This window comes from Mustela erminea, chromosome 1 (assembly GCF_009829155.1).
Source record: "Mustela erminea isolate mMusErm1 chromosome 1, mMusErm1.Pri, whole genome shotgun sequence".
NCBI lineage: Eukaryota > Metazoa > Chordata > Mammalia > Carnivora > Mustelidae > Mustela > Mustela erminea.
In genome coordinates this window covers 199,822,489-199,845,968 of record NC_045614.1, presented here as the reverse complement: position 1 = coordinate 199,845,968, position 23,480 = coordinate 199,822,489, and positions in this window count along the sequence as shown.

Here is a 23,480-nt window from a genome sequence, read left to right as displayed (position 1 = left end):
AATGTTGGGCATAATAATTCTTTTTTGTGTGTACTGACTTTTCAAAATGGTTGAATGTAGAAATCAAATAATTGGTTTAAATGTTTAAGAGAAATTGAATTTTTAAATTATCTGTATATTTATTGTCCATCTATATGTACATATGTAATATATAAAACTTGTTTTTTAGACAAAGGTCAAATTTATGTGTCTTATCTTCTGCTACTTTTGCTTTTGGTATCTGACTGAAGTAAAAATTGCCTAGTCCAATGTCAGGTAGTTTTACTGCTATATTTATTCTAAAACATTCAGTGTTTTCACTCTTAGATTTAGTTCTTTTTTTTTAAGATTTTAGTTATTTATTTGACAGACAGTGAGAAAGAAAATATAAGCAGGAGGAGTGGGAGAAGGAGAAGCAGACCTCCTGCTGAGTGGGGAGTCCAGTGTAGGGCTCCATCCCAGGACCCTGGGATCATGACCTGAGCCAAAGGCAGTTGCCTAACAACTGAGTCATCTAGGTGCCCCCCCTTAGATTTAATTCTGTGATCCTTTTTGAATTACATTTTATATATGGTTTGAGATAGGGATGAAACTTTATTCTTCTTCATGTGATATCCAGTTTTCCAGGTATTATTCACTCAAAACACAGTTTTTTCCCATTGAACTGTTTTGGAAATCTTGTTGAAAATCAACTAATACTGTAGTAAAATAAAAGAGGGAAGAATATGTGAATAAAACCAGTAATCTGTTTTTTAAAAGGTTTTATTTATTTATTTGACAGAAAGAGAGAGGACAAGCAGGGGAAGAAGCAGGCAGAAAGAAAGAGAGAAGCAGGCTCCTCACTGAGCAGGGAACCTGATGCGGGCCTCATCATCCCAGGATCCTGGGATCCTGACCTGAGCCAAAAGCAGATACTTAACTGTCAGAGCCACCCAGGCACCCCTAAAACCAATAAGCTGATGAGATTGATTCATATTAGTGGAGTTACCTAAAATCATTTATGCATAGACATTAGTCTTTTTTCTTTAATACACACAATTACTTATAACGTTTTGATTTCCACATAATTCTGTGCTGTTAGCCACATATAGGGTGGAAATAAGAGTAGCTCAACACTAACACTTTATACGCTTTACTTTTCCACAGAAGTGGGAATTATTTTCTCAATCAAAAAATTAAAGAACAGATATATGTGATAATTATTAATTATTGCTACTTATTATTGAACATAATTATGAGAAAATAAATATTTAAGATTCAGAAATTATTCCTAAAATTTTCAAATATTGTTTTCATTTTAAAAGTCTGTCCTTTTAAATCCTAAATGGACAGATATTAAATACTGTCTGAAACATTATCTTTTTGATAAGATTTGTTTTCACATATCACATGGAGTCAGAAAGAATTCACCCATCCACTTAAATGTCTAATGTTATTAAAAGAACAAAGAATTTATGTCAGGGTATTTTTTTTGGATTTAATAGTTCCTAGAGAAGAACAAACCATTATCTATAGGATACAGATGAAAACTATTTATCTTGTTCCTTGTATCCAAACTATATTTCACAGTTCATGAGACTCAGATGGGAAGCAGTTTTCAATAGAAATGGTGCTAGGATTTAATCATAGTTAAAAAATATATGTGCACAATGGGCAGGAGTGCTATAAGAGAGAGGGGCCATAAAATCATCCATCATATAAGTAGAGACATAAAATTAATGATTTTGAATTTTATAACAGGCAGATATGTTAAAAACACTGCTACTGCTTCTTGAAACAATAAATAATAGAAAGTGAATTTTACCAAGTACCACAGTTATTCATAATATAGTAAAAATAGATTTTGGAACAATAGATAATCAGATATTTTATGCAAATTTCTTTTTAATCATTTTCCATTTCCTAAATATGAAAATGTATGTATAAAATAAAATAAACATGTTAGCCACCAATTCTGTATACATATTTTTATGTACTTAATTGTGTCACCTCACAATTATATGTTGAACCTCTAGCTCCCTCCCCACCCCTCAGCATTGCATTTGGAAGTAAGGCTTTTAAAGAGGTGACAAATGTTAAATGAGATCATATGTGTGGGACCCTAATCCCCTATGGTTGTGTCCTTAGAAGAAGAGGAAGAGACACAAGAGATGAATTTGCATGAGAACAGACCATGTGGAAGGACATGGGAGAAGGCAGCCACCTGTAAGCCAATGAGGTAAGCTTCAGAACAAATAGCACCTGCTGACACCTTGGACTTCCAGTTTCCACAACTGTGAAATGATAAATTTCTGTTGGTTAAGTCATTCAATCAGTGGTGTTTTTTGAAGTCATAGCGTACTGATACACACATTAAACAAAAAAATGATGATTTGGAAGAGAAGAGAAACTTAGGGGATATTACTATATTAGTTTTCTAGGGCTGCCATAACAAAACACTACACAGCATGGCTTCATTATCTCATTATTCCAGAATCCAAAAGTCTTAGGTAACATGGTAGCAGGTTTGGTGTCTCCTGAGGCCTCTGTGCTTGGCTTGCAGAGGGTAACCTTCTCTCTATGTCCTCATATGGTTGTCTCTGCACATGTACTTGCCCAGGGTCTTTCTGTTTGTGTCCTAATCACCTCTTTTTATAAAGACATCAGCTATACTGAATTAGTGCTCACCCTACCACCCTACCTTAGTCTAATTATCATCTTTAAGACTCTCTTTCCAAATACAGTCACATTTCCAAGGTACTGAAGATTGGAATTTCAACACAGGAATTTGGGAGGGAGCATAATTCAGCCCATAACAGTTATATTCACAAAGCTTATTTACAAAGGAGTTAAAAAATGAAATGAAATGCATATTTTAATTTTGAATATGTAATCTAATAGGAAAATACACTTCAACTAGCAAATTGCTAAAGGGCCGTATATATTTGCTCACATTCTTTGCTTAATATTCTCTAATAAGGGTGGAGAGTCTTGCTGGCTCAGTCGAAGAGCATGTGACTCTTTGATCTCCAGGTAATGAGTTTGAGCCCCACATTAGGTGTAGAGATTACTTAAAAGAAATACATAATAAATAAATAAATAAACAAACAAACAAAACATATTCTTTAACAAGGAGTTTACTGCTAATAAAATGACAAAGTAGAAATGTACAATTTCATTATTTGATAATGCTTCTAATGTTCAATGTTTCTAAGTCTTAGAACAATAGTTGGGATAATGTTTCCAAACTGTTTTGTATTTTTATTTGTTTGTACTACAAAAAGTTATTTTATATATATATTTATATATATATATATATATATATAAAAAATAAAATATATGTGAACCTCATTACCTCTTTTGGCAATTAACAACTTATTTTGAAATTTTACTTGATCTATACTATTTCATCTATCACTTTCCACAATATTTTGAATCAAATTCCAAATATTCTAAGATTTAATTCATAAATATTCATTTAAAATAAGAATTTATAAGAACTTTCTATTTTTTCCTCAAAATCATAAAATTACAGTATCCTGATCCCAGTGATCATATTTGAGACAAAAATTTTATTTAAATATATAGGATACTAAAGTGGTTATATTATTTATTTGAACTAAAATTATGAAAATATGTTAAAATTATTCCTTATTAATAATTTTGGGAAATTTTTAAATGCTTTCTCCTATAGATAAAATGAAAATTAGAAGAAACATGCAATATTCTGGTAAAAATTCAGGTAAGTTACTTAACTCTAAAATAAAATATATCAAACCAGAATTCTGTGAGGTATCACTAGAGGTTTTTCAAGGTAAGATGATTGAAATTAAGTCAGTTCTTTATTTCTGTATTAATGTACAATGACAAAGGGATTGAGAAATCTCATTAGCTGTTTCATTAAAGGTTTTCCAGCACTGCTTGTTAGGCTAGAGTGGTACATACTCACCTGACTGAGGCAGTTCTAGATCAGATAGTATTAGTCATTGATAATTGGTAAGTGTGATATTGCAAGGAGATGACATTAGACTTTCTTTTTGGAAGAAACTTCTTCAACCTCTTCTGTAGGCTGCTGACTGACTTACCTCACTGAGTATGTTCCTTTGCAAAAGGGCATTAACAGTAAAAACTATTTCATAGGATGCTAATTAGTGCGATTTTCAAAAGTACTTAGTATAGTGTTTGATACATAAGATATTAAATAAGTTTTCTTTTTTAATTTATTTGACAGAAAAAGATAGATGGAGAGGGAACACAAGAAAGGGGAGTGGGAGAGGAAGAAGCAGGCTTCCTGCTGACTGGGGAGCCAGATGCAGAGCTAGATCCCAGGACCCCGGGATCATGACCTGAGCTGAAGGCAGACGGTTAAAGACTGAGTCACCCAAATGCCCCTAAATGAGGATATTAAATGAGCAAATTTTATATTAAGAGGATAAATCCAGGAACTATTCTGCTTGTAGCCTATCCTTTTAAAAAATGTAGTATGTTACTCTTTAATAGAATTATAATATTTTAATATAATAAATGATATATAAAAACTTTACATGCCTTGGTATTTTTATTTTCTATATGGTGTTATTCATGTATTACCTTTATTTTTAAATAGGTGTATAAAGTAATAACAAGATTAAGATTCTTTATTCTGAACTAACTTATTTATAATCTGCCAAAGTGCTATATTGAAGGTTACAGAATATAGAAGTTCTGAATTGCACTGAAGCTTTCATAAGCCAGTGGTTATAATGACCAGCAGAGACTCCACAAAACCATTTACTCACAAGAGGAAAAATATCACTGATTGGATTAGAAGTGGAAAGACTAATGCATTTTTGTCCTTAAGGATTAGAAGAAAAATGGTTCTCTCAACTCTGCAAGTTAGCACAACAAGCAATCCAAAGCATTATTTGTGTGAGGCAGTTTGTAGAAGCTGTTCCATTTGTCACTAAAAGTAGTGGTTGAGGTTCAGGAAAATTTGAGTTATGGTTCAGCCCCAGGGTCAGTGGCCACATATTCAGAGCAATACCCTAGGTTTAAAGGTGATTCACATCCTCAGAAACACTCAGCATTCTCATCTACCCCAAACTATTAATCCTTAACTTGCAGTGCCTTTTTAAAGAGGAGTAAGATTAGATTACCTACAAAGTTTTAAAATATATATGTGTGTGTTTATTTATACAAACACACAGAAAAATGTTCACATATGTATATGAACATATATGAACATTCTTCCATACAACACCTGTTAAACATTTTTAGTGAATGCTTAAATGATAACTATCTCAGAGGGTTTTTACATGTATTTTTACTTATTTGTTAACTTTGAACTTGAGACTTGACTGCAAGTAAACACTGTTCCATTTTCAGGTAAACGGTGTCTCAGGAGCTGTTTGACACACCTTAAAAAGGAAAAAAAGAAGTTTCACTTCTTTTCAGCATAGAATTTCAAAGGTCTCTGAAGCACAGCAAAAACTAGAAAATGGGAATTTATATAGTTGGAAAACAGGCATCAGCAATTTGTACAGGATATCTCCCATTCCCTATGGTTACAAGGTTATAGCTTATAGAAACACATTTTTCAAGGTACCTACTATAAAATTTCAAAATGATTAAAAAATAACCAGATGATTCTTGGTTACTTTTAGCATGGGCATCTAAAAATATAACATAGGGGTGCCTGGGTGGCTCAGTGGGTTAAGCCTCTGCCTTCAGCTCAGGTCATGATCTCAGGGTCCTGGGATCAAATCCCACATTGGGCTCTCTGCTCAGCAGGGAGCCTGCTTCCCCCTTTCTCTCTCTGTCTACTTGTGATCTTTCTCTGTCAAATAAATAAATAAAATCTTTAAAGAAAATAAAATAAAATCTAACATAGAGCAAGGACTGCATCAGCCTCAAGGTGGATAATGTCTACCTAGATCATGTATCATTAAAATGGCTTCACATATTTTAACTATTTTCTTTTTTTTTTTTTTTTTAAGATTTCATTTATTTATTTGACAGACAGAGATCACAAGTAGACAGAGAGAAAGAGGAGGAAGCAGGCTCCCCGACAAGCAGAGAGCCCAATGCGGGGCTCGATCCCAGGTCCCTGAGATCATGACTCGAGCTGAAGGCAGAGGTTTTTTAACCCACTGAGCCACCCAGGAGCCCCTTAACTATTTTCAAATAAAGTTGTTTTGCTCATATAAACAGTAAGCCAGATGAAGAAAAATCACCATCAAAAAACAAATCTTTGCCAGCCCATTTATATGTGTCAAGCATCGTTTAAAACTATGCTATATGACTAGGCCTATAGCACCTGTGCTGTACTCGGAAGAATTTTAAGATGGCCCCCACTTCCTATTGCACATTCCCTTGCAAAGTTCACTTCCCTTGAGTTGTGGGTGGGACCTGTCAATATGACAGAATATTCACTTCTTTGATTAGGTTATGTTATAGGACAAAGATAAGAATTTGCTTTTTTTGTTGTTGTTGTTGTTCTTTTGTTTTGTTTTGTTTCTTTTTCTTTTCTTTTCCTACAACAACTGATTCTCCAATTCTCTAACATCAACGGGGTATAATTCAAATCAATTCTAGCAATGGAATGAGCTCAATTAAAGGATCCATCCCACAAGACTACCCCAATTTCACAGCCAGATGTAAGTGGGGTCCACAAGTGACCTATATGTCTGCCTAGCCGACTACAGATCGGGGGGTTCCCACAAACACACATTAGGCTTGATAATTTGTTAGAGTAACTCATAGAACTCAGAAAAGCATCATACATATGAACATAGTATTATTATAAAGGATAAAATTAACAGTCAGATGAATAGGGACATAGAGCCAGGTCCAGAAGGATCCTAAACACAGGTGCTTCTGTTCCAGTGGAGTCAAGGTACATCATCCGACCACCAAGTAGACATGTTCACCAACCCAGAAGCTTCCCCAAATCTTATCATTCTGACTTTTTAAAATTTAGTTTGGGGCGCCTGGGTGGCTCAGTGGGTTAAAGCCTCTGCCTTTCGGCTCAGGTCATGATCCCAGGGTCCTGGGATCGAGCCCCACATCGGGCTCTCTGCTCAGCCAGGAGCCTGCTTCTTCCTCTCTCTTTCTCTGCCTGCCTCTCTGCATACTTACGGTGTCTGTCAAATAAATATATAAATAAATAATCTTTTAAAAAAATAAATAAAAATAAAATTTAGTTTAATTAAAAAAATTTTTTTTAAACATTTTATTTATTTATTTGTTAGAGAATGAGAGTGAGAGAGAGAGAGTGCACAAGCAGAGGGAATGGCAGGCAGATGGAGAAGCAGGCTCTCCATTGAGCAAGGATCCCAGTGTGGGGCTTGATCCCAGGCTCCTGGGATCATGACCTGAGTTGAAGGCAGATGCCTAACTAATTGAAACACCCAGGCACCCCATTCTGACTTTTTTAAAATAAAAGTTTCATTATGCAGCAATGACTGATTTGATCACTGGCTATTGGTGACTGGATTCAATCTCCAATCACTCTCCCTTCCCCAGAGGTTAAGAGTATAACTGAAAGTTCTAACTCTCTATTCATGTGGTTAATTTTTCTGAAGTTATCTAACTCCCTCCCTCCCTTCTCTCTCTTTCTCTTTCTCACACACACACACACACACACACACACACACAAACACACACAATTTAAACATCTCATTAATATGCAAAACACACCTCACCTTTCACCCCATCACTCAGGAAATCCCAAGGGTTTTAGCAGCTCTGTATCAGAAACCACAAGGACAAACCAAATATTCATATACATATATATTCCTATATATTCATATATGTATAAAATGCTACAGATAGTCCCTTCAATAACTATGTTACTTGTGTGAGATTCTCCTAGGAGACTGAAAGAAGAGATGTGCTAGCTGGCCTTGAAATGGTGTGTGAGTTCTAGGAGCTAAGAATGGCTCCAGCTGACACCCAGAGAGAAACCAGGGCCCTTAGTCCTATAATTACAAGTGAATTAACCTAACACCTAATGGACTTAGAAGAGGATGTTGGACCTTTCTGAGATCATAGCCTTAGCTTCATATCTTTGATGTTAGCCTAATTGAGACCATGACCATAAAACCTAGGTAAACCCTGCCCAGAATCCTGACCTCAGGAAACTGAGAAATGAATTTATGTTCTTTTAAGCTACTCTATGTGATAATTTCTTGTACAACACTACAAAAATAATTCACTTTTCCTCATGGAATTCCTATTCTATTGGGAGAGACAGATAACAAATAAACCCGAGCCAAAGCTAATAATGCAGTTTCAAACAAGAAGTGCTTTGAAGTACAATATGGCTGGTGTAATAGGAAGGGTACAGAGTCTCAGTGATGACAGAGGATACCAGAAGATCACTACAGATATCTGAAAGTTCTGGAATGGGAGGAAGCTCATACAGGAAAATTCATAGAGGTGCACAAAACAAAATGGAGCAGAAGAAAATTTGGTGGGGGAGGAGTCTGGATATGTAGAAAGGTATTTGATCATAAAAACTCATGACAATCATTTATTTTTACTTTTTAGAACTCTTTGAACTCTTTTACTTTTAGAACTCTTTAAGTATTCTCTTCTATAGAGTTTTTAAAGTATTGAACATTCGGGGAATCTTAATAGCTTGTTTAATATTTTCAAACTCTGCTGATCTATTTATTTTTCTAACTGTCCTTCAGTCAATGTTGATGATCTGTTTTATTCTCACACAGTGGTCTATTTAATTATTATATCCAACTTTACATAGAACTGTAAAGAAATCTCTGATCTTCTATATATACAGAAAGACTCAGCAACAATGGGTGACATTTTATTTATATGAATGAGCTTTGGAATTAACAATGGTTCTATGTTTCTAATTTTTTAAAAGATTTTGTTATTATTTATTTATTTGAGAGAGTGCACAAGCAGTGGGAATGGCAGGTGGACAGAGAAGCGGGCTCCCCATGATCACAGAGGGAGAGGGATCACAGAGACAGAGGCAGAAGTAGACTCGCCAATGCGTGGAGAGCCCAATGTGGGGCTTGATCCCAGGACCCTGAGATCATGACCTGAGCTGAAGGCAGATACCTAACCAACTGAGCCACCCAGGTGCCCCCTGATTTTTCTCATACATTAGGTCATTAGGGATTTCTTCTATGTTTTTGTTGCCTATTATTTATTTAACAATTTCATGCACATAATACCTATAATTTTGTAGGTGAGGGGCAGGGCTACAAGAACCCCCCACTCCAGAGGTCCCAGACAGACCAGTTTGACCACTAACCACTAACGACATCCAGAGGCAGAGATAAAGTGGTGAAACAAGAAAAGAATTTATTTCAGTAAAGCCAACATCAGGAAGACAGTGGACTGGTGGACTCTGTCTCAAAAACTGTCTCTAAAGTACTGTAAATTCTGAAGGTTTATATAAGGAAAATATAGGACAAAGGTTAGTGAGTACATGCAGGTCTGCAGTAAACACCAGCCTGATCATTTTTGGGGGGATGAATCACAGGAAGTCTTGCTGGGACAGGATTGCCCCTATTGCTTGAAGGGGTAGTTTCTTTTCCTATTAGGGAACACTTTGCCCTCAGGGTCTTCTGCCTGAGGTAAGGGACAAACTGAGAAGGAGAACCCAGCTAGAAAGTCTGAGACCAAAATTGAAACAGAACCCAGTCCTCTTTCGATTTCATTAATGGTTGTGATTTGATCTTAATAAAATAATCATAAGTCATAATGATGTGCTAGAGCTGGCTTGCACCAGTTCATGCAAATCCGTTGTGAGCATTTCTTCTCAGCAACATGTTCAGTGATGTATTGGTAGTTTAAAATTGTCTGTGGTGAAAGCATTATATGACAAAATCAGTAAAAATATTATTTCTTTCCGCAGAGAGCCAGTTGCTAAAGTTCACTGGCATACCAGTGATCAGACCTATCATTGACATATTGATAAGTATAAATTGGAACAAGAGATTTCTCTGTAAATTATCAGCTTACTTTGACTTTCTATACTCATAAGAATAAATTTTGAGAAAAATAACTTTGTTCCAATTGCAATTTATGCATGTAAAGTTATTTACATGATATCTTTGCTGGTCACATTTAATGTAATAAAATTTAATTTGTATGTATAAGAAGTTAATTAAACAATAGTTTATTCTGGATGGTGAAATTAATATAGATTTATCACATTCAATTATATTTACTAATTAGAAAATCTCTTCACACCAACATCTTCTATTCCCTGATTCAATTATCATTCAGGGACATAGTATAGCTTTCTGCTCATAGGTAATTGTTGATGGAAAATAAAAAAGTCTATAATGTCATAAAATTTTCCTATCATATTAACTGGAAAGGAAAATATGCTTAGTTCCACATCTAAACACAAGAGAAACAAAGAGAATAATAATTATGTCATTCCCTGAAATATTTAATTTTCAAAAGAGAAAGCTGAGAAGCATATATTAACTTGCTAACAGGAAAAGAAAACTTGCATTTGTATCTCAGTGAAATAAAACAATAAAATAAAAGTAATATGACAGTTATTTCTGTATCTTAAATAAACCTTATTTATAGAATATCAGAATAAGAAATAAAAACACAGAATTATGACATATATGATGTGAGTACATCTAAATACAATCTTATTTATAGTAGTTTACTTTCCTCCTCAAATAACTATGGGTTATGTCCATTTGTATGTTTTTCACTTCAAAATTTTTATATCCAATTCTTTCTAGAAATTTAGATTTGATTGCTTGCACCAATTTCTGCCTAGGAAAACAATGAAAAGAATCAGATTGTAACTTTTATTTTGTAGCAGACTCTATCATCAAGGGCCCCATTTTCTTCTCCAGCTATGCCAACTTCTATTACTTCTGATATAAAAGAAAACTATTCAATGACATTGGAATGAGCAGTCCAAAACAGCTGGCTGGCATTTAATGTACATACCCAGTTCATAACTCATCTTATACACACTCCATTCCTTTTCTCAGATTCTTAAAATACACTTAGTTATTCACTGTCCAGAAGATCAAGAATTTTGTCAAATTCTTCAAAAATCATGAACTTTCCTAAAATAATGTCACTTATTCTTGCATGTGCTCCAAGGAAGTGTTACTTATTAGTTGCAAATACATGACTGTTTTTCAGTCTTTTATGAATCAAATTAAATATTTTGTGCAATGATCATCTTTTTTTCTGTTTTCATCTTAAAAATATTGAGTCATTTCTTTTTTTTTTTTTTTCATTTCATTTTTTAAGTGGAAAATATTCTTAGGACAGTGCTAGTTATATTTTTTCATTCCTGTCTTATGTCTAAGAAAAAAAAAAAGAACAAAGCAAAATGAGTTATTCCTGAGGACCGTTCTGAACATGATGCTTCATATTTTGTTTTTAGAGAAAAAATAATGAGATGAGAGAAACCCTAAGTTCAAGATTATACAAATAGAAGATTCATGAACATTTTTACTTAGAGTTTCTTGAAACATATGTGAACAATAAAAGTATAAACTAAAAATAAAACACCTAAGAAGAAAAGGCACTTTTCTAGACACTTTTCTTGTACTTTTCTAGTGACTAATGATTTAAAAGCAATATATTTTTTCCTGTATATTTATAGTCTTTGATATTAATTGCTAATAACCAAGTAACTTCAGAACTAAACATTAAGATAGGTGATGTTACAATTTATCATGAATCACAGAGTAAAACTAAAAATGAAAGAGGGTTCTAAACTAAAATTAAGTAATCTTTTGCCTTATTAATTAATGAAATATTATTTTAATTTTTTGGTTCCAATTCATTTGAAGCTTTATTTCATCAGAATCATTCTCAGACTTCTTTTCCCATTATTTGTGTTGATTTAGATAATTTGAGAATTATTTTTGGTGAATGCTATATTATAGGGGATTACATAATATTTAGGTACAGTGACTAATTGCTTCCAAAACATATACTAAAGTGTACATCCTTCATACAATATTATGACACGCTTCTTTAAACTTTATATGCACAAATAATAAGCTCTAAAGCAAACTTGAAAAAGAAAAACAAAGTTGGAGGCATCACAATTCCAGACCTCAAGTTATATTATAAATCTGTAGTGATCAAAACAGTATGGTACTGTCACAAAAATAAACACATAGATCAATAGAACATAACAGAAAAACAAGAAATCAACCCATAACTATACGGTCAATTAATCCTTGACAAAGCGGGAAAGAATATCCAATGAGAGAAAGTATCTTCAACAAATGGTGTTAGGAAAACTGGACAGCAACATTCAAAAGAATAAAATTAGACCATTTTCACTAACCGTACACAAAAATAAATTCAAAATGGATTAAAGACCTAAATGTGAGACTTGAAATGATAAAATCCCAGAGGAGAACAAAGGCAATAACCTCTTTGAAACTGATCATAGCAACATATGTTTCCTGAGGCAAGGGAAGCAAAAGCAAAAATAAACTATTGGGACTTCATCAAAATAAAAGTTTCTGCACAATGAAGGAAATAGTCAACAAAACTAAAAGGCAACCTTTGGAATGGATGCAAATGACATGTCTGATAAAGTGTTAGTATTCAAAATAAAAAAAGAACTTCTCAAAGTCAACACCCCAAAAAACAAAACAAAACAAAAATCCTATAATGAAATGGCCAGAAGACATGACAGACATTTCTCCAAAGAAGACATGTGAAAAAATGCTCAACTTCCTTCATCATCAAATCAAAACCACAATGAGATATCACCTCACACCTGTCAAAATAGCCAAAACCAGCAACACAAGAAACAACAGATGTTGGTGAGAATGTGGAGAAAAGGCAACCCTCTTCACTGTTGATGGAAAAGCAAACTGGTGCAGCTACTATGGAAGACAGTATGGAGGTTCCTCAAAGAGTTACACATAGAACTAGTTTATGATCCAGTAATTGTACTACTAGGTTACCCAAAGAATATAAAAGTACTAATTTGAAGGGATACATGCCCCCTTAGCATTATCTATAATTGCCAAATTATGGAAACAGCTCAAGTGCCCATCAACTGATGAATGGATAAAGAAGTGGTGTGTGTGTGTGTGTGTGTGTGTGTGTGTGTGTTGGAATATCACTCAGCCATCAAATAAAGAAATTTTGCCATTTACAATGACATGGATGCAGCTAGAGAGTTTTATGCTAAGACAAACAGCATATCATTATAGTCATATATGGAATTTAACAAACAAAAATAAGCAAAGGGGGAAAACGACAGAAAGAGGCAAATTAAGAAAGCTGTTTTTTTTTTTTTTTTTTAAGTAGACTCCCTGCTGAGCAAGGAGCTGGTTGCTGGGTTTGATGAGGGACTTGATCCCAGGACCTTGAGATCATGACCTGAGCTGAAGGCAGATGCTTAACCAACCAAGCCACCCACCCATGTGCCGGAAGAAATAGTCTCTTAACTATGGTCATCAGAGGGTCAATGGGCAGGGGCATGGGTGAAATATGTGATGAGGATTAAGGAGGGCACTTGTGATGAGCACCGGTGTTGTATGGAAGTGTTGAATTGCCATATTGTACAATGAAACTAATATCATACTCTGTGTTAAGTACCTGAAATTTAAATTTAAAAACTTTAAAATAAATAAATAAATAAATAAAGAGACCTCACTAAATGGAGGCAGGAATGGAGAAGCCTGAACAGCGATGGAAATATGCAGAGCAAGGCTGGCCAGTGGGGCTGAGTGCTTGACTAAAACTCTCTTCAAGGACTGTAATGCATTACTGTACATCAAGTCTGGTGTGAGGGACCAGCCTTGCCCTGGAGACCTGCCCAGTAAATCTTTTGTAATTGTCTGTGGTCAGGCCTGAAAACTCACACATAAGGTTTTTTCCTGCAACCAAATTCTGCAATGAGGATATGGTTGAAAATGCGATTTCTGGGGTGCCTGAGTTGTTCAGTAGGCTAAGCGTCTACCTTTGGCTTAGGTCATGATTCCAGAGTCCTGGGATGGAGCCCTACATTGGGCTCCCCGCGGGGCAGGAAGTCTGCTTCTCCCTCTGCCACTCCTTCTGCTTGTGTTCCCTCTATTGCTGTCTCTCTCTCTCTGTCAAATAAATAAATAAAACCTTTAAAAAAAATGCAATTTCTTTGCTCTCAAATTCAATAACACCATATTGTATACACACTATTATTGCATATAAAAGAGAAAAATAGATGACCATATTAGTTTTAGACTAAGTTATTAAGCTATTTTGTTGAATAGAAGGTAAGACTATTGAATAATATAAGTATCACACACACAAACGTATGGGAATGATAACTTTTATATGTGTAGTTAATATGGGGTTATTTGTTTTCATTAATAATGATGTAATTAAGAATACTTTGCAACACAAGCTGTAGCAATTGCCTTCAGTATTTGTGTCCTGTTTTCAGGGAAAATATCCTTCCTCAGTGAAAACCAACTTATTATTTTTTTAATATTCATAAAAATCAAAATCAATTATAATCTGGGTTACTGAACCATGCATGATATTAGCAGTTTTCATATTTTTTCCTTCCTCAGAATCATTTCTTCAAAAATATGAAAAAATGAGTAAATCTTTTAAATATTGCTTGTTTTCTTCCCAACATGCTTAAAATTCAAAAGTCCTTTAAAATATAAATATCGTTCTAATTTTTAAAAGCACATTTCTATTTAGCCAAGCTACATTACAGTAAATGTATTACACAGCAGATCATAGCACATTACATAGTAGGATAAATATTGATGCTTTAAAAGTGTTTTTTTCAATCAAATTCAGAATCCAGTTAGATTTTGTATCAAACTGACCATTAGATTTAAGTCATATACCTGCCTTTCTTTTGCTATTAGTTTGTGGTTTAGAACAGCCAAATATAAATCAGATAATTACAATTAGGGGTATAGTTTATGACCATGGCGCTGTGTAATTAAGTAGAATAATGTCACTTTTTTATGTTATTTTAAAAATTGAAATGAAATGCATATACTCTGTAATACTGAAGTGCACAAATGCACAAATATGTATGTATTACTTGATTCCAAAAATAAACGTGTGTATATATCTTTTACTAGATAATTTAGATTATCTTTAAATATTTAAGGAGTTAAAAAGACTAAATCAGAATGTTTCTTATTACATATAAGTGTGATAGCACTCACAAAATTAAAAAAAAATATTGAGGCAAAATTCACACAACATAAAACTATCCCTTAACCATTTTGAAGTGTAGACTGTCATGGCATTTAGTACATTTACGATGTTGTACAACCATCACTTCTCCCTAGTTCTAAAACATTTTTGTCATCCCCAAAGCAAACCCTATACCTTCAAAGTGGTCTCTACTCCTTTCTCCTCACCTGAACCCCTGGAAACCATTAGTCTGCTTTCTGTTTCTGTGGATTTACGTCTTCTGGAAATATCATACAAATGGAATCCTGTAATGTGACATTTTGTTTCTTCTTTCATTAGGCATATTTTCAAGTCTCATTGTCAGCACTTCATTTCTTTTGATGGCTGAATAATATTTAATGGGGTGTGTTTACCACTATTGCTTATCCATTCATCAATTGATGGGCATACTTGACTGGATATCACCTCTTTTCTATGGGGATTACAGCTTCTATGAAAATTTTTATGCAATGATTTATTTGAATACCTGTTTTCAATTATTTTAGGTTTGTTTTCAATTATTTTAGGTTTATATCTAGGATAGAATTAGTAGGTCATATAGTAATTCTTTGCTTAACTCTTAGAGGAACTATCAAACCACTTTCCACAGTGACTGCACAATTTTACAATGCAACCAGCAAAGTACAGTGTTCTAGTTTTTCACATCCATGCCAACACTAATTATTTTCTGATGATGATGATGATGATTGAAACTTCAATGTAAAGTAATATCTCTTTGTGATTTTGATTTGTACTTTTCTAGTGACTAATGATGTTGAACATCTTGTGCTTCTTGGTCATTTATAAGTCTTCTTTGGAAAGTTTACTCTAGTCATTTTCAATTTAAAATATTTTTTTAATTTATTTTTTATTTTTTATAAACATACAACATATTTTTATCCCCAGGGGTACAGGTCTGTGAATTGCCAGGTTTACACACTTCACAGCACTCACCAAAGCACATACCCTCCCCAATGTCCATATTCTCGTCATTTTCAAATTGGATTGTTCACCTTTTTGTTGTTGTGTTGTAAGAACTATTTCTAAAATTTTAGATATTAGATTCTTATCAGATGTGTGATTTACAATATTTTCTCCCATTCTGTAGATTTCTTTTTTCATTTTCTTAATGGTGTCCTTGAATATATAAAAGTTTAACTTTTGATGAAATCCAATTTGTCTAATTTCTCCCTTTCATTGCCTGTCCATTTAGTGTTATTTCTAATACTAAATATGAGTAAATATACATGAACTCTCATGTCCTCCATTCCCATGGCCACCTCTACTGTTGTGTGCATATAATGTGACTGATAGTCCAATTACACACACCTTACTCAATCTGGGTTAATGAGTGACTTCCATGGGACTCTCTTAATTTGAGTTTGAGTATGTCAGACATTCTCAATGACGGTGCCAGAGGTATACAATATAAAGCTTTAATCTTGTTGGTAGCCATATTTCCTGCTTCATGGAGAAAAACTACAGTTGGAGTGGATCACACTAATATAAGAGAGAATCAGAGATAAGAGCCTGAAATACAGTTCTGATTATTAAAGTCTTGGGTTACAGTGATTCCTGAGTCCATCTCTGTCCCTCAGCTTTCTTTCAGTAAAATTGTTTAATATTAAGGAAAATTCCTACAGAAATTCTTAATCCTTTATTTTTTTAAGCTAAGTTGATTTCAGGTTTCCTTCCATGCATGCAAATGAGTCTAAGTAATACATGGCTAATTTGAGCTACATAGAGCATTAAAATGGAAAGTGATGCTTAATCAACTAAATTACCACAGCATTGATTTTATTTATCCTGTAAGTTAAATAATTAGAATCACTTCCTTGTCTCCTCAACAAGCACTACTCCCCCATCCCTCTGAATGTTGCTTATTCCATAACATCTTTTTTTTTCTTAAATTCAACTTCTGCTTCTGAACTTTCTCAAAGTTATATCTTAAACACTCAAGAATAATTCACTCCCAAATATTCATAGGTTCTCTCCTCTTTTCCTTTGTTACTTAAACTAGCTTATATTCTCCATTATAGAAATATGCACATTGTCTTAGTCGATATTAGTTTTCAATAAATAATAAGCTATTAAAGTTAGCTTAAGAAAGCAGGGATTTACATATTAAAACAAAAACAGAAGATGCTATTGGCATCCAGAGCCAAGAAATATAGCCAAATAACATAAAGGAATTAGAAGCAGAGATTACCCCATCTTTTCACAAAAAAAATCATCATTCCCTCCCATTTCCCTTCTCTCTAAACACCGAGATCATGCGTTTCTCTGCATTATAGCGAGAGTTGCTCACACAAACTTCTATTTTTCTAAATGTTATGACACACTTCATCCTTTTTTTTATAGTCTAGTTAGAAACAAATCATTAGGTTCAGTCTACATTCAAGGGGGGTGGTAAATATACAAGGGCATGAATACCAGGGTGTGGGACTATCTGGGACTATCTAAGAAGACTATATCCACAGTACTTTTACTGATTTTTTATACATTTTAGTTAATATTTGTTCATTTAACTAACTGACGCTTACTGAGTCCCTACTTTATATCAAATAATGTGTTAGGGTTTAGGGGATCAAGAGTGAGTTTTACATATATATTCTCTAGTCCTCTCAAAAACAAAACAAAACAAAAACTTCTGAAATATAAAAATAAACTCCTCACTTCTCATATTGTTCCTGCAGATAAATAATGATTATTGTGAGAAATTTGGATCATAGAAGCTTGTGCTTTCATTTCTAGAGATATTTCCTGTTCACATTACCTCAAAACTAATGCCCCAAAGTGATGGTGGTGGGTTTTCTTACAAACCATAAGCACTCCTGGCAGAATCGAGGAACAAGGAAACAGCATTGTGAAGTGTTAAAGAAACTTCCACCGCAATTTCCCATGAATTCTGCTTCTCTGTGCTCACTCAATGACCTCTAAGTTTATCTCTCCTACAGGAATGTTCCTTTTGGCAAATAATTCGCTGTAATCTTGAAATCTAATTTGTATGTGAAATGCTACTTTTTTATTTAAAAAATAAATAAAGTTATTTACTTTAAGAAATTTATGCACAGTGCTTGTCTTCATGGAGTTCACATTCCTGTCTGGAAATAAAAATTCCAAAGAGGAGAAATGATTAAAAAAAAAAAATCAAATAAGATCTCTAGGTAGATACTAAAGAAACTCACATAGAAATGTGTGGGACCAATGACAGCTTCTTTAGGAAAATGGAATGTAATTAGAAACCTGAAGATCCTTTGAAGAATCAGGAGAGAACACACAAAAGGAAGGAAATAGCATGATAGCATGTTGAATAACATGTTCAAAATCCTGGAAGCAAAACATGGAATGGCGTGAAAAATCTGTGCTGCTGAAGCACAGTAACAAGGCAGGAACTGGGTGTGGAGAAATTGACCAGCTCATCTTCTGTGGGCCCTGCATGATCTAGTAAGCAGTGTAGATCTTTTTCTAGGTAACTTTGAATGGTATTAAACAGAAAAGTCGCACATACCATTTTTTGTTTATTTGTTTAAAGAAGATTAATCTTTTATAGCATAGCATGATTTATGTCATGCTTTCTCAAATCTATAGATCATTTCACTTGAACTCGATCTGTACTCTGCTTAACCCATTATCATGTGCAGAGAATTTTTAAAGCTATTTTCAAACATTTTCACGCCTTCAACCAGTTTCAGTACTACTGCATTGCATTCTAATATCTACCATTTATATTTATGGAGCAATTAGAAGTATGAAGGAAAACATTCATGTACGTAACATGTACATATGTTCATCTCTTTTACATGGCATTTACCTTTGAAGTAAATATGTGATTTGACTTGGAGATTTTTCTGTTTCATTACTGAAACACTTCAAAAATTGACTCAAAATACGACTTGCCATCATTTTATAGACTAAATGGAATGAGTTGATCTCAGTATCCCCGTTTTAAGTGCTCTCATCACAAGCAAGCAATATGGTTGAGGTAATTGACTCCCTAGAGATGAGTGCCTCACGATGAGTCATTCAGTCTATTGTCATAGTCCCACAAAACTTGGATAGTGTCTTATTAAAAACGTGTGGAACACAATTCACTGAAATACAGTTGTTGTATCTAATCTTAAATTGTAGGAGACAGTCAATCTTTACCTTGAAATAAAGGATGTTTTTTGTTGTTTTTTAAAAATTGTGAGCCTTTAAAGGCTAGGATCACTCAGATTTATACACTTATTGTTCTGAATAAGCATAGCTCAGGAAAATAAAATATATCTTTTATTACCTTTTTATATTAATTTCTGACAAGTAGTTATCATTAACCATTAGAATGGATGACTTATGAGAACACTACAGTATTTGTAAGCTTCACATTGAGTTCATTTCAATTACTGATATCCTCAAAGTTGACCTTAAAAGATATATGAATCTCCCCTCTTATTAACTTATTTTTTTAAACTACAGTTAGCACACAATGTGACATTAGTTTCAGGTGTACAACAGTAATCGGCCAAGTCTCTATGTATTTGTAGAACAGTGATAGGCCAAGTCTATCTATCTATCTATCTATCTATCTATCTATATCTATATATATATTTAAGGTTCTATCCATTTATTTGAGAAAGAGAGAGAGTGGGAGAGAGAGCACAAGAGCAAGGGGGAGGAGTAGAGGGAGAGAGAGAAGCAGACTTCCTGCTGAGCAGGGCTTGATCTAAGGACCCTGAGGTCATGACCTCAGTTGAAACCAAGAGTTCATTGCTTAACCAACTGAGCTACCCAGGTGCTCCTTTAATATAATTATTCCTAACAGTTTTCCTCTCTAACAGTTTTTCCTCCTTAAAATATGCATGATTTATAACATGAATAGAGACAATGAGATTGAGTTTAAGAGACCCTAGCTGAGCTCCAGTTTTCATGCCATTAATTATTTTGAAAAGATGTTCAATATTACATTTCTTCATCTAAAAAAAATCTTTAGTAGAAGTCACAATCCAACTAGTTTGTGATTAAAATTAGCCATATCACTTGGACTGCCTACAATTAAGATCAACGCCAGGGCCCTGGGCGGGGAGGGGAAACAACTAGTATCGTTATCTTTTACAAGTTTCTTTCTCTTTTCTATCTCTTCTCATGTAGTCACAAATGTTTTCTTGTATCACATGTGTAAAGTTAGTATTAGAGGAATTGACAAAGAAGAACAGGCTGATGGTATCAACAGGTGATTCTATGATATTAATTGTAATGATACAAGAGGACATTAAAAACTTTAGAGATTTTAAATGCTATGTAAAGTACCGTTTAATCCTGGCATTATATATAACACACCAATAACCCATTTCCATTTCATGTAACAAATTCAACCAAATTGTTCCTTAAAAATATTTTTTGTTTCTTTGGTTCTTTGAGGGAATTATGTTAACTGAAATAAGTCAGATGGAGAAAGACAACTACTGTGTGATTCACTCATATGTGGAATCCAAAGAAACAAACCAGTGAAGAAAATAAAATCAATACAAAATGAACTCACCAATACAGAGACCATATTAATGTTACCAGAGGGGAAGGTAGATTGAGAGTGGGTACAATGGGTGAAGGGGTTAATTATATGATGTTGAAAGATGACCAGACTTTTGGTAGTAATCACTCTCTAGTGTATACAGATGTCAAATTATAATGCTATACACTTCAAGTTTATACAATATAATATACAATTTTATCTCAATTAAAAAATAATACTTATGTTCCTTTAGCAGTTCTTTGAGATATCTTCATCATTATGGTATAACTTTTCACATTCCCTATTTAAAACAAATAAATTTGTGGGACACCTGGGTAGCTCAGCCAGTAAGCGGGTGACCTTTGGCTCAGGTCATAATCCCAGAGTCCGGGGATCGAGTCCTGCATTGGGCTCCCTGCTCAGCAGAAAGCCTGCTTCTCCCTCTCACACTCCACTTGCTTGTGTTGCCTCTCTCCTTGTCTCTGTCTCTGTCAAATAATTAAATAAAATCTTTTAAAAAAATCTATGAAAGCTGTATTATACATGTATATACTGCTTTTTGGTCTGCTACTTTTCTCCTTAATCACTGGTCACTTGTCATTCCCCACTTATTTATTTATTTTTTTCTTTTTAACTTTCTATGTTAATCATGTAAGATTCTCAGTAGATTTAATAGTAAGTTTACTTGTTTATGAATATTTGAAACAATACCATATTTAAAAATCTATGACTCTCCATATACTATTCTGGAGCACTGTATGAGCTACTCTATTTCACCTATAGAACAACTTCAAAGAAGCTCTTCCATTATAGAGGATAACTTTATTTTTCCGATGGGAATATCCTTAAGGTTTTAGTAAGGAGGGTTATGATGGGGAAAAGATGCGTTATTTTCCTTGTTCTCCAACATTTCTGTTTAATGAATGAAGAATATGCATGCCCACAACATTCCTCAATATAATGTTAGTTAATGACAGGTTTTCAACAATTGAGCCAGCACATTTCTTGGCAGTGTTAGTTTTCTTGTTGAGAATGTCACCATCTTCCAGATCATAATGGACATTTGATTATAAACTGGAGAAAACTGTATTTGAGTCTATGGGTTAAATGTCATTTTATAATCACTTGCCACCATAAAATTACATTTAGTATGAAAAGAGATAATGTTTATGAGTACATAATAGACAAAAACATATCTATAAATCAATGTCACGATTTTAACAAGAGGAATAGATTTCAACTTGCAGTTTCATTTATGTGTTTATGGGATGAAAAAAACATTATTATAACAAAATATATATAAGAGCTGAATACAATGTTTTGAATATGAGACACTTCACAGAATAAATTTAGCTGGGAATAAATATTATTAGCTGGGAATCTGCATAAAAGTAATAACATCAAGTGAAGATGGCATATTTTCAAGGGTGCTACCTGGAAACTTTCTAATTAGTAATTCTTAAGAAGATTTTGGGAAGCAAACTGAGAGTTACAGAAGGGGGAAGGTGGGGTGGGTCGGTTGGATGGTGGGTATTAAATAGGGCATGTGTTGTGATGAGCACTGGGTGTTACACGGAGCTAATGAATCATTAAACTCTACATATAGCACAAAAATTATGTGCTATATGTTAGCTAACTGAACATAATAAAAAAAAAGTAAAAAAAGATTTTGTAATGACCACCATATAGAACTCCCCAAGACAATTATCCAGACTCACTGATTTTAATTCTGTTGTAAAAGAACTTCCATATTTTGAAGGGAAACGATCCTATCTGATGTGCATATATATGTATTTTCCTCTTCTCCCTTCTGCCTGCCTCTTGACCTTATTTTTTTCTTGCTTAGTTTGGATTCTACAAATAACTTAATTTATGGGAACAAACTCTAGATAATCATGAACATAACTTAAATTAGACTTTATGCTTGGTGAAGAAAATTGCCTTTGGCTAAAGAATCATTGCATATAATGGTCTCCCATGCAGGGTTTTCCAGGAGAATATGAAAAGTTGGCAGGTGGAAAGTATTTTCGTCCTCCTTGTGTAGAATTAGAAAAATTCAACTCCCTTCAGTATAAGAACCCTAAACTGAATTGTTCTCTGAAATTAATTTATTTACCCATTTAATTTTCTGGCTTGAGAGAATAATTCAGTGCTTTTACTTATTCCGGAAGATGAAGGACAATAAATTATGTACCGAATTTTGTAAAGGGTTATTGTCATCTCCCACACCCACATGCACACAGGCTAGAGAATCTCATGCCAGCAATTTAGTTCTTCCAACAAGAAGTGATGCATGTTACTTGCACTCACATTTGCATGCCTAAAGCAAGCTACCGGACCCCTGTGTACATGGGAAGGTCAGCTTTTAAAGCCTCCTTGTGCCTGAGAGAAGAGAAAAACTGAATACAGATGAGCTTTAGTGTATTTGCTTTCCTGGGCATCCTGGGTAATCATGCACATGATTAAAAATAAAGGCCAGATACTCATTTGTAGTTAGGATAATACTCATCTAAGAGTGTAAGTTTCAGATTCTAAAACAGAGTGGCCTTTAATGTTTGTATCATAGTATATCTGAAAGAAGTTCGAGAGGTAAAGCCCTGAAAAACTGATGTTATTCCCTTTCCATAAATAAGAAATATTAGTTTCAGAGTGATATGTACACTTACCATGTTCACACACTAATAATTTATCTTACTGGTATTTGTACCCACTTCAGTTTGGCTCCAAAGTCGATGGTTTTCTCTCGATGTTGTAGTTTTCCAAGAGGAACAAGAGCTAACACCAATGTCCTAAATGTCCCTAATGAGGAAATTAAAGGCAAAAGTCATTAAATAATACATACATACATATATACATACATACGTACTATTAGATA